Source organism: Pinus tabuliformis, chromosome X, assembly GCF_031772625.1.
Source record: "Pinus tabuliformis cultivar Carrire ecotype Pingquan chromosome X, CPIR1, whole genome shotgun sequence".
NCBI lineage: Eukaryota > Viridiplantae > Streptophyta > Pinopsida > Pinales > Pinaceae > Pinus > Pinus tabuliformis.
The window spans coordinates 84,727,238-84,742,271 of record NC_142308.1 but is presented as its reverse complement, the minus strand read 5'-3'; positions in this window follow the sequence as shown (position 1 = coordinate 84,742,271).

The window sequence follows — 15,034 nt, the reverse complement described above, 5'->3', positions numbered from 1 at the left end:
GGATGCGGATGGATAGAAACTATAGGAGGTCATATGGGGGCTATTACCCTAGACCCTTTGGTGCTGCAGCATGGTGCTTTGGATCCATCCCATCCATATAGTTAAGTGATGTTATAATTCGTTTTCTTCGAATGTTGTCTTTATACGTAAATTTATTTCTCCCCTGTGACACATTTCATACAAATCCATGATGATAGGTGTTCTTATCTTACCATAGAAACATGGGAACAGATAAATATATGGAGACAAAGTTCATAGGACCAAACAACCATTATTTATGGCAATGGAAGATGAGGAAACTTCCCGCGTCAATGTGATTTTCAAAATAAACCTTGAAAGATTCCATTCCATGAATTCAGTAGGGAGAAGTATGCTAATCCAGACATAAATTTGGTGATAATTTCAACGTGATCGAGAGCATAAAGACCCAGCTAGAGAATGCTTGCAGCAGTGTTGTGACATGTGCAAACATTCACGCTATCACTGCTCGGGATTTTGTTGTTCAAGTAAATATTGATTATGCTTGCTGATTTATGTTGTTATTTCTGTTTGAATTATTTTTAAAAACTGAAATCATTTGAGCATTGAGTTAAATGGTTGTGAAAATAGTGTTCCGAAGCATCTAAATCATAAGATTAGAAGTCAATTTTTTGCCTTAATTTTTTTTTAATATATATATATATATATATATCTATATATATATATATATATATATATATATATATATATATATATATATATATATATATAATTTCAATTCTATTAATCACCTAATACATTTTGGGAGTAAATAAAATGAGTAATCTACACCTCATAAGTATTACACTAGGACAACCACATTTGTAAATGTGATTGATATAGGCCAAAGCCGTATATCAATCACATGCACAACCACATCAGTAAATATAGTTAATATATGATTATTATTATTATCCAATTTGGACACCAAATTGGAGTATGAGACCTCCTTGTTTGTGGGACAAGGGACCCACCTCCGCACAGTGATTTAACTACTAAGTATACAAAGGCATACAAACTCTACACCCTCTGGCTTTGAACATGTGACCTCTAAGGAGGAAACACATGCTCTTAACCATTAGGTCCACTCAAGCTATATTAATATTACTATTATTATTAATTAATATTATTATTTTTATTGTTAACTATATTTAATAACATTATTAACTATTAATTATTAGCATTATTTCATTCATTATTAATTAATTAATTAATAATAATAAATATATTCATAATTAATTAATAAACAATAATAATAATTAACTTATTATTAATATTAATATTATTTATAACGTTTTATTAATATCAATATTTTTAATTAATTAATTAATTAACTATTGTTAATTAATTAAATAATTCATTTCTATTTCATTCGTTATTAATTAATTCATGTAATAACTAAACCTTAATATACATATTATAAACCCTTAAATAAACATGGCTGACCATGGTTGATTTTTATAATGAGACAATCTTTGTCTCAATGCGACATTGGACCATGCTCGACTATGGTTAAACCCTTAGATTAATAAACCCAAGGGATTAATATTATAAACCCAAGGGATTACTATTAAAACACCAAGGTATTAATGCTAAAATCCCAATGGATTATGAACCCAAGGGAAAAATATTAAACCCAAGGAACTAATATTATAAACCCAAGATATATAAACCCTAATATAAATATTATAAACACTAAAACAAACATGGATGACCATGGTTTATTTTCATATTAAGGAAATCCTTGTCACATTTTGACATTGGACCATGATTAACCATGGTTGATTTTCATATCATGACAATCTTTGTCACAATGCGACATTCGACCATGGTTGACCATGATTAACTATGGATGACCATGTTTGATTTTATAAAACATGGTTGATCATGGTTAACCAAGGTTAACCATGATTGACCATGATTGACCATGGTTGACCATGATTATCATATTGAGATAATATTTATCATAATGTGACCCCATGGTTGAGACGATTATTGATTTTCATATTGACACAATATTTGTTACAAATCCACCTTGGACCATCGTTGACCATGATTAATCATGGTTGATCACGATTGATTTTATAAAACATGGTTGACCATTGTTCAATAATATTAAACCCAAGGGACTAATATTATAAACCCAAGGTATATAAACCCTAAGATAAATATTATAACCACTAAAATAGACATGTTTGACCATGGTTGATTTTCATATTGAGACAATCCTTGTCGCAATGTGACATTGGACCATGGTTGAGCATGCTTGACCATGATTGATTTTCAAATCGAGAGAATCTTTGTCATAATGCGACATTGGAACATGGTTGACCATGGTTGATTCTCATATTGATACAATATTCGTCACAATGTGACGTTGGACCATGGTTGACCATTATTGAGACAATCCATGTCACAATGTGATGTTAGTTCATGGTTGACCATGTTTGACCATGATTGATTTTCATATCGAGACAATATTTGTCACAATTCGACGTTGGACCATGGTTGATTTTCATATTGAGACAATCATTGTCACAATGCAACATTCAACTATGGTTGACCATGGCTAGCTATGATTGACCATAGTTGACCATGATTTATATTATAAACCCAAGGGATTGATATTATAAACCCAAGAGAATAATAAACCCAATGGATTATGAACCCAAGGGAATAATAATAAATCCAAGGGACTAATATTATAAACCCAAGGTATATAAACCCTAAGATAAATATCATAAACACTAAAATAAACATCATTCACCATGGTTGATTTTCATATTGAGACAATCTTTGTAATAATGTGACATTTGACAATGGTTGACCATGCTTAACCATGGTTGATTTTCATGTCAACACAATCTTTGTGACAATGTGACGTTCGACCATGGTTGACCATGATTGACCATGGATGACCAAGGTTGACCATGATTGACCATGATTATCATATGGAAACAATCTTTGTCATAATGTGACATTAGAGCATAGTTGAGACAATGATTGATTTTCATATTGAGACAAGCTTTGTCACAACGCGATGTTGGACCATGGTTGAGCATGCTTAACCATGGTTGACGAAGGTTGATTTTGTAAAACATGGTTGACCATGGTTGAATAATATTAAACCCAAGGGACCAATATTATAATCCCAAGGTATATAGATCCTAAGATAAATATTATAAACACTAAAATAAACATGGATGACCATGGTTGATTTTCATATTGAGATAATCCTTGTCATAATGTGACGTTCGAACATGATTGAGCATGCTTGACCATGATTGATTTTCAAATAAAGAGAATCTTTGTCACAATGTGATATTGGACCATGGTTGACCATGGTTGATTCTCATAATGAGACAATATTCGTCACAATGCAACGTTGCACCATGGTTGACCATGATTTAATTTATTAAACATGATTAACCATGATTGATATTATAAAACCAAGGGAATAATAAACCCTAGGGTTTAATACTAAAAACCTAAGGGATTATAAACCTAAGGGAATAATATTAAACCCTAGGAATACGAACCCTTATATTAATTAACCTAAGGGATTGATATTATAAGCCCAACGGATAAAAATTATAAACCCAAGGTATATAAACCCTAAGATAAATATTACAAACCATAAAATAAACATGGTTGACCATGGTTAACCATTATTGATTTCCATATTGAGGCAATCCTTGTCACAATGTGGCATTGGACCATGGTTGACCATGACTTATTTTCATATTGATGCAATATTTGTCGTAATGCGACATTGGACCATGGTTGATCATGGTAGATTTTCATATTGAGACAATCATTGTCACAATGAGACATTCAACCATGGTTGACCATGGTTGTACATTATTGACCATGGTTGACCATGATCAATATTATAAATCCAAGGGAATAATTAACCCAAGGGACTGATATTATAAACCCAAGGGAATAATAAACCTAAGGGATTAATACCAAAACCCCAAGGGATTATGAACCCAAGGGAATAATATTAAACCCAAGGGACTAATATTATAAACCCAAGGTATATAAACCCTAAGATAAATAATACCAACTTCAATTCATCTTAACTTCGGATCTACTGAGTGTGGAGAGGGATCAAATCTCTTTTCACTTTAAAAGAGGTTTGCATCTCAAGAAATTTGATCCTTTTAGGCGCTTGGTTGATCCAGTGTTAAAATGAATCTAGGTTAATTTAATTATTAATTATTAGTTATAGATATAAATATAATTTTTTTATTTTTATTTATTTATTTATTTTTATTTTATGTTATTTTGACCGAGTCAAAATGTTAAGCATTACAACATCTCTACCATATTGGTATCAAATATTTGCATAGGAGTTAAGTTTACTTTTGAACCTCAAATATAGAGATTTTTTTAATAAAAAGTGGATTGGGTGAGAGAAAATTTTGGATAAAATATAATACTATAGTATTATTTTTTACCCAATATGTATTACTACTCCCACCTAGTAAAAAGTGGCCAGGGGTGGGGGTAATTACTAATTAAAATGTAATATTATTATATTTTACCTAATATTTTCCATCACCCCCAACCTAAATATTACATTTTATTCAATATTTCCCCTCACCCCTACTATTTTTTAGTTGAGTTTGTTTACTTTTAAACTTAAATATAAAGAAAAATTACAATAAAAAGTGGACCAGTTGAGGGTAAATATTAGATATAATATTATAGTATTATATTTTACCCAATACTTCTTGCAAGCTAGTAAAAAGTTGATGAAGGTAGGAATAAATATTAGATAAAATATATTAATTACATTTTACCTAATATTTCTCCCACCTCCTCCCCTCACCCCATCTCACTTTCACAGTTAACTTTATTCATTTCTAAACTTACCATCCTAGATCTATTAGAGCTCTATTTTATAACACATTATTACACATAAATTACGAGAATATATTACATAGATTATATTAAATTGATTACCAAAAAAGCCATTAGAATGAAGGAGCGGCGATTGTTTTGTACTTTGTGCAATCTTGTTTAACCTTACACTTCTTAAAAAGACCTTATTGGATCACCCAATAGCCTCAGGAAGTTCTAAAGATTCTATTCATATATGCACATTATGTATTCATCCATTCAACAAAAAAAAAGAAAAAAAAACAAAAAACAAAACATAGGAACACCAAACAGGTACATACAAATTCCAAGTGTGAACATATCCATAAAAATGTTTTACCTTAATAGCCTACATGGATTCAACGTCATCATTTTCTACAACTAATTATGTATCTAAATATAACATCAAACTAAGATGAATCTACGCTAGTTTAATCTCCCCCTTAAATAGGTTATATTCCACATGAATACCATGTGTCAATAACTGGATTCTTTATACCATGGTTCATTTTTATTTATTTATATTATTAATTTTTATAGGGTTATTTTTATTTTATTTTCACCAAGTTAAAATGTTTACATTATATTACGTTACATTAAGTGACACATCTCTACCATTTTATTTTATTTTGTCGAGTCAAAATGCTTACATTAACATTACTCATCTCTAGCATTTTGGGTTGGAGAGCACCTCTCAACCCAATAAAAAATGAATAATTTCAATAAAAAAAATAAAAAATATTTTATTATATTTTAAAATAAAAGTATTATATTCAAAATCTAGAGTCCACCAATGTTAAATTAACTATATTACTTTCTCACAAACAAAATTCCACTTCACACTGTACGATGAAACCAATTCCACTTCGCTTTCTGTAAAACCAATGTTGAATATATATTTTGTTTATACATAATAATTATATAGATTTTCAATTAGGACTGGCATTGACATTAAATTAAATTTTTTAAATGTTAAATGTTAAACATTTACAATTAACATCTACCCCATAATGGGTTGTAGAGCACCTCTCAGCGTAATAAACGCTAAAATAAACATGGGTGACCATGGTTGACCATGGTTAATTTTCATTTTGAGACAATCCTTTTCATAATGTGACGTTGAACCATGGTTAACCATGTTTAACCATGATTTATTTTCATATCAACACAAACTTTGTGACAATGCGACATTCGACCATGGTTGACCATGATTCACCATGGATGACCATGTTTGAGTTTATAAAACATGGTTGACCATGATTGACCATGGTTGAGCATAGTTGACGATGATTATCATATTGAGACAATATTTCTCATAATGCAACATTGGACCATGGTTGAGATAATGATTGATTTTTATATTGAGACAACCTTTGTCACAGTGCGATGTTGGATCATGATTTACCATGGTTGATTTTATAAAACATATTTGACCATGGTTGAATAACATTAAACCCAAGGGACTAATATTATAAACCCAAGGTATATAAACCATAAGATAAATATTATAAGAACTAAAATAAACATTGTTGACCATGGTTGATTTCCATATTGAGATAATCCTTGTCACAATGTGACGTTGGACCATGGTTTACCATGCTTGATCATGATTGATTTTCAAATCGACAGATTTTTTGTCACAATGCGACATTGGACCATGGTTCACCATGATTGAATTTATAAAACATCGTTGACCATGATCAATATTATAAACCTAAGGGAATAATAAACCCTATGTATTAATACTAAAAACCCAAGAGATTATAAACCTAAGGGAATAATATTAAACACTAGGAATATGAACCCTTAGATTAATAAACCCAAGGGATAAAATTTATAAACCCACGGTATATAAACACTAAGATAAATATTATAGACCCTGAAATAAACATGGTTGACCATGGTAGACCATGGTTAATTTCCATATTGAGACAATCCTTGTCACAATGAAACATTGGACCACGGTTGACCATCATTGATTTTCATATTGAGACCATCTTTGTCACAATACGACATTGGACCATGGTTGACCATGGTTGGCTATGATTGACCATGGTTAACCATCATTGACATTATAAACTGAAGGGAATAACAAAGTGAAGGGAGTGATATTATAAACCCAAGATAATAATAAACCCATGGGATTAATACTAAAACCTGAAGGGATTATGAACCCAAGGGAATAATATTAAACCCAAGGGACCAATATTATAAACCAAAGGTATATAAACCCTAAGATAAATATTATAAAAGCTAAAATAAACATGGTTGGCTAGAGTTGACCATGGTTGATTTTCATATTGACACAACCTTTGTCATAATGCGACGTTGGACCATGATTGGTGATTGTTAATTTTCATATTGAGACAATATTTGTCAAAATGTGACATCGGACCATGGTTGTCCATGGTTGACCACATATTGATTTCCATATTGAGACAATCTTTGTCACAATGTGACATTGGACCATGGTCGACCATGATTGACCATGGTTGACGACGGTTAACAATGGTTGTCCATGGTTCATTTTCATATTAAAATAATCTTTGACACAATGCAACCATGGTTATTGACCATGGTTGACCATGGTTAATTTTCATATTAACACAGTCGTTGTCATAATGCGATGATGAAGCATGGTTGTTGATGATTTGTTTACATATTGAGACAATGATTAGTTGTCACATTGATAATGGTTGATCATAATTGATCTTGATTGACCATTCTAATCATGTTGATCTTTAATGGGCTTGGTTGGCCATGGTATTAATTGACCATTATGGTATTTTATGGTTGATCATGGTTGACCATTATCATCAATCATGGTTAACCATGCTTGAGTAATGTTGACCATGTTTGACCATCTTAACCATGATGATCTTGGTTTACTATGAACATAGATGAGCTTAGTTGTCCATTTTAATCATGACGATTTTGGATTACCTTGGTTGACCATGGTTGAAAATCATATACCACAGTTGCTCAAGGTTGTTGATGGGTGACCATTATGGTTCACCATGATTGAAAATGGTTGACGATGATTAACCATGGTAAACCATTCTAACCATGTTCAATCATTGAACCTTGTTGATCATGATTTACCTTGGTTGAGCATGGTTGATTATGGTTTACGACGGTTGACCATATGATATTTTTAATAATATTATTTTTTAAATAATATCAATACGAATGTTAATATTAACACTATATTAGACATTATATCATGTTTTTGGCGGTACAACATATTAAATGTTACTAATAATGTTATTAATAGCATCAATATTAATATAAAGTATGTAATGTAACATTGCAACAATGTTGGTCACATTACAACATTCGTAATATTTTTGTACCATTGTGACATCACAATATTTAGAGTGAGGTTGACCATTAATGACCATATTGACCATACCCTAAATATTCACAATGTTAATAGTAGGGTTGGACCATTATTGACCATTATTAAATGTTATTAATAATGTTACTAATATTGTCATTAACAACATCAATATTAATATAAAGTGTCAATAAATATTATTGTTATATTAATAATATACTTATATAAAAATTCATATAATAGTGTTATCATAATAAAGTATTAATGAAACATTATTAAATCTACTAATAATAGTATTTTTAATTTTATTAGTATGAATATTAATCTTAGCAATATTTTTTAAGGAAATATTACTAATAATTTATATGAATGTTGTATAATTTCTATTAATGTTAAATAAGTGTTAACTTTAATATTATTAATATTTAATGTTAAAATATTATATTCAAATAAATGTAATAAACTTAAATACACAATATTAAAACAAAACTATTAATAATAAAACCTAAAACCTAAAAAAACACACACATATTAAATTTGTGCCCTCCAAACATCTTTAATAATCAATTTTGGAGTATTATTTAACTCGTGAATTTTATTCAAGTGAAAGATACAAAATTTTGTCCACAGGGTTTTAGATAGACGATGATTGGGTGCTCTGTTAAGGCACTCCTTAATGTGAAGTCACAGGTTCAATTGCTTGCCCTGATCGGGGTGATATATTGGACATGATAAAGATGTAGTCCTACCAAACTTACAAAAAAAAGATACAAAATTCTAATACCAACAAATTTTTAAAATAAAAATGATTTTTATTGCTTAAAATGATGATGATGATGGTGGTTAACGTCCGCTGAGACCAAATAATGGTCTATCAGACCTAAAGAAACAAATTATCTATTTTGATTTAAGATTTTATTCCTATGATCAAAAAGCTTGGAGAGAAGCCTCCCCAGCTCACTATAATTTTGACATTGTAAAAGGCTAGGAAGGTCAGTATTGTAACAAAGATTGTGAAACTGAGATCTAATGTGGTTATACGCGGGGCACTCTAAGAGGAAGTGGTTTTCGTCCTCGATGTTCCTATTCTTACATATATGGCAGATCCTTTCCATCCATGGCGTTTTAGGAACTGCCCAACGACCTGTTTCACTATGGAGCTCATGAGAATTCGATCTAATCTTTGCTATATTAATTTTCTTCTTTGAGCTAGTTAAAATAGAGAGATACTTTTGATCTTCTAAGGTGGGGTTGATGACCTTCTTATAATAACTTAATTTTCTTTTAGCCGCTAAGTCTTTCTCACACCACATTTTTTCTTTGAACTTAGAAGTAACAATATCTTTAATGTTATTTATGTTTTGCAATGCATCATTTTCGTTGATCTCCCAATAGTTTAACCAGGCCCTTGTGTCTTTATGCCACCCTCGATTGAGCCTTAGGTGGTTTTGGCTAGAATTTAAAGCTAGCTTAGGAAGTCTATGATCGTTTATGTTATTGATTTTGTGCTTGTACAACATAAACCTAAGCATAGCTAGGCTCTCAATAGGGGAAAGACCTGCTTCTATAAGGAGAATAGGAGAGGGTGTATTACTTTTAATTTTCAGGTTATAAGTTATAAAACGCTTCTGGATTTGCCCAATCTTTCTCCATGATTCTCTGGAGATGCTGCAACCCCAAACCTCACAGCCATATAAGATAACAGGAGTGACTAAAGTTTCAAAGAGGAACTTCTTTTTATCCCACATTACAAGGTTTGCAATTTTACAGTTATTTTCAAGACCATAGTAAGCTTTCCACCCCCCATTAATCCTTTTCTCAATGCTATGGTTCCAGTTGAGCTTGTGATGAATATCAATTCCTAGGTACTTGTAAGAATACACTTCCTCCAAGTTATTATTGTCATACATAAAATTAGCGTAAGTGTCCTTCTTGGATTTGATAATCATAACTTTTGTTTTGTCAGTGTTAACAATCATACCCATGGTAGAGCAGAAATCCTTAAGAAGCCTGAGTTGCTTATTACTCACAATATAAAAACGTATTTTATTATTTAAAATAGTACTCAATTTATAAAAACATCACCAAAAAATAAAATACTTTAGTTGTGATCTTTGAGCAAACCAAAATTCAAAATAAAATATTTAAATTTTATATCAAAATAGTAAATTTTTAATTTATCTTTGTGATAAAGTAAAAACCATAAAAATACTTTCCTTAATAATTAAAATATATATGCTATTCAAACAGTGATCATAACTAAAATATATCTACTTTCTAAATATTGATCATAACGAAATTTAACTTTGATCATGTTCAAATTTTCACCCAATATTGAATTCTTGGACACAAAGAGGAGAGTTTTACCACACAATTACCCGACTCTGGGTAAATGCTTTGATCATATCGAAATATTTACCAAATACCAAAAAAATTTAGGCAAATAGGAGACTTTTACACATGATTACCCTACCCCATGTAAGGGTTGTGTTTATTACTTTGAATTAAAAATATTATTGGACTCATTTTGAGTTTACACGTTTCTTGTCCATGCACGATCTAGTGCTTCATACATGGCGACGTGTGCGTATACATATGTCTGCATATGAGAATATGTGTTTTCTCTTAGACATGACCGCTTGATCCAATTAGTAAGTTGTAAAGTGTAACTGTTAATATTCAAAATAAATAATGTCATTGTCTCGTGGATACCTTTGCAAATATAGTTCATATGCTGACCTAGACCCTCACTCAGAGATCCATACTCTTCTTCTTTGGTAGTGAGGGAAAGTAAATCATTATTTATCTTCCAACCCTACTGTCCATTGTTTATCTGACATAATAATTCACTCAATTCTTTTATTCCCAGAAAAACACAAGAAGAATATTTTTAAAGCTGAAGAGTATCTCCAATGATAAATAATAGCTCGATTAGGCATTAGTGAATATAAAGCATAAATGAATTTATAAAAGGGCGACACTAATTGCACAACAAAAATTAGGGGTGTTTTATGTAGAAAGAAGAATCCTCATAGTTATAAATAACTGGAGAAAGAAAATACAAATGGAAGGACAAGCCTACTTTTTGAACATTTTTTCCGCAATTTTCCAATCCCTGGAAGAGTGTATCTATATATATGTATGGGTAGACATTAATGTATTCAAAACTAATGTTTCTTGGTCTCCTTCACAAAGCAATACAAAACTTCGACGCACCCTTTGTGATGAACAGAAATCGCAATGTCGTGGCTAGTTCAAAGCCACGAAGAGGAGAAAAGCGAAGAAGTAATTGGTGAAACTTCACGTATAGAAAGAGGAGCACGAGTAAAGGAATATCTCTCGTTCATACATTGAAACTTTCAACTATATCAACCTTGATGTAAACATGAAGGTCGATAGGGATGCATCTTTGAGTCAAGGTTGCAAGGCCTAATGGGAATGCTTCCATGACATTGACCAAATTGCAAGCTATAAACAATGTTTTCAGGCATAAATAATTCCAACCCGTTCACGGCCAATAACATCAGTGGTTAAATTCGAATTGAGCAAAATCACATATGCATAACACAGTTAAACTATGATCATGTCTGTACAAGGAAATTTGATTCGCCATCACCTTAACACACATTTAACCAAATGTAAATTGTGGGTTCCCAAGTTCTATCTGAGCCACCCTCAGGCTCAAGTCATTGAATCCAATTAGTTATAAAGTTAAATTTAGCAACTGGAAGTTGTCAGGTGTGTAGAGCTAAAATTAGCATGCCTATTTTTTTTTTTTTTTTAGTGATTTTGGATGTTTATATTCTTATAACCTTAAGCAATTGAATCAAGCAATTTACTGAGCAGCAGTTCATATCATATTGCATGACTTCGTTGTGTTTCCTGATCTGTCTATCTCTTAATGGTTGAAGCCGAAGAAGTCATTCAAACATTATCTACATCATTTTGAAGTATCGGTTGGATCCAAGAAATCAAACATTATCTACATCATTGTGGATTCATAAGTTTTGAGTTTATGCTTTATTTTTGTATATAGATTGAAAAATATTAAAAGAGAATATAATTAATGTGGTTGTGCTAGTTGATTGTTGCATGCATAAGGAGAAATAGTAAATGACGGTTAATAATAATAATAATAAAGAAGTCAATTTTAATGTTAATATTATTATTGTTATTATTAATAGCCAAATTTATTAATATAAATAATATTATTATTATTAAATATTTTTAAAGCATGATTATGACCAATTAAAGCTGACCATAGTTGACTTTGGTCAACCACAGTTGAATATAATTTAATATGTTTGAGTTAGGTTGACTAAGGATGACTATGAATGAACAAAGTTAACTATTGTTGAATATGATAAACATAAGGTTGACCATATTAGATCATGGTAAACTATTAATAATATATTTAATCATATAATAATAATAATATACTCAACCTTAATATTAATACTATATTATTAGTAGTAGTGGTAGTTGTCAACTTTATTCTCCAAATATGGGTGGTCCCTCGTGTGGTGTGCACACAGTTGTCCCTCATGATAGCACAACTTAACTCATTTAATGTTCAGGCTGGGTGGCAATTCCAATTGGATCTCCATGTAGGTTTCAATCATTGTACCAGCCACAGGCATAAATGTACAGTTCTCAAGAAATTTCACCTGGATCAAGTCATGAATTTGGTAGTTAAGATGTAGGGGAACAATCATTCTCCCACTCATAGCGCTCACCTCGGTCATCTCCCTTGGTTTATCTTGCATATCTCTGCAATTATGGCTGACCTTCGCAGCGGGATTCAACTCCCCCTGTTTTCTTCTACCACAACTAGTTGCGAACTTGCTCTACCACTTCATTGCTCATGCTCCAAGATTGGCTTGGCTAGTCTTGCTCAGTTACCACAATATTATTTGCAAGAATTCAAGTATGGCCTTTATGGCACCTATTGGGAAACGAAGGCATTAGTGACAAGAAAAACACTTAATAATTTATCCTCCCAAGTAGTCATGGGATATGAGAGAGAGCAAGCCAAGCATGGCAGGCATGGACGCGGACGTGTTCCTCAACCTTCAACTTGGCATGGCTCAGGGATGGATTGATTTCATGAATACATGCCTTAGCACATCAAGCTCCTGGTGGCCACAATGGAAGCTCAAGAGCTCAATAACACGGGTGATGGCCACTAGGCTATTAATAGATTTTTGGGTTGCCACTTTAAGGACCAAGAAGAGGTCTTATAACTAGTAGGGAGGAAAATTAACAATATGGATTTTCAACTAATACAAACCCGCTCTACTTTTATGGCTCTAGCAGGAGCTCTAGGAATTCAATACCCTCCACCTCTGCGACCTCCAGCATCTCCTAACTTTTCAGATCCTTCATTCAATCCGAATTCCACAACTCAAAAAACCACTCTACCTAGCCCTATGATTACTCAACCCAAACTCCAAGTACAGGGAGGCAGAAGACCCAAGGGAGCATGTTCATATCTTTACCAAGTTGGACATCAATCAAATGGCTAGCAATACCGAAATAGGAAAAGATTACCAAGCTAGAAAATCCACGCTACAAATGACCACCACTATCTTGTCCCTGCAACAACATGCCACCGCTAGCCCATATGGAGTGTTCGTTGAGTGGGAGTGTTCTCCTTGGCTCCCAGAAGGATAATAGGGCCCCTTCCAATTCATCACGAGGAATGATTAGCCTCGTTAATAAGTTCAAGGAAATTCTCTTCCATTTTTTGCTTTGTCTACAATTTTCTTACGATCTTTTGTTATCTCTATCATGCCAGTTTTTGTCAATGTATTATGAAAATAAATTCTGCTTTCAGACTTACTGGAAGGGATATCTAGTTTCCCTTTCAAGGGTATATGGTCTCTCCTTAGTAAGCTCTCAATTAAGTTGGTTTTGGTTCCCTGATACCTCTATGTTGAGATTTCATTAGCACATGATACTCCATGCATGTATTCTATGTAACTCTGTGAAAATATAATGAAGATTTTGTTTTCTTACAAAAGAAGAAAAAATTGTCAAAATTATTATTATTATTATTATTATTAAACATTATTTACAAGCCCTATTATTATTATTATTATTATTATTATTAGGGTTTGTGAATAAGATTGGTCAATTTATTATATTTTATTATTATAGTCTTTACCAAGGTTTGATCATGGTGAACTATTAATAATACATTAAATCATATAATAATAATAATAAAGTCAAAGTCGTATAATAATAATATAGTCAACCTTGATAGTATTATTATTAGTCAAAATTATTAATATTAATATTATTATTATCAAAACATTTTTAAATACTTAGTACCAAGGATGACCTTGGTTGACTAAGGTTGACAAAGTCTAACTTTAAAAAACCATGGTTGACTATAATTGAATATGATTAATTTAGTCAACATTAATATTAATATTATTATTAGTCAACTTTATTAATATTATGAGAAGATTCTTCGGCGTAAATCACATTATGATACATTTGTCGACGCGTTTCAAATCAACGAGTGTGGTTCATCATCAGGACAAGTTGAAGAATCTTAATATTAATATTATTATTATTATTCAAATTTATTAATATTAATCTTAATGTTATATGGTTTACCAAGTTTAATCATGGTTAACTATTTAAACATTGACAATAATATTTGATTTTGTTTGACTATGTTGGCTAATGTGATTAACCATGTTTGATTATTAATATTATCAGGTTTTTATGATTCACTCAAATTAAAGAGTGTCCAACCTTATTATTATTATTATTATTATTATT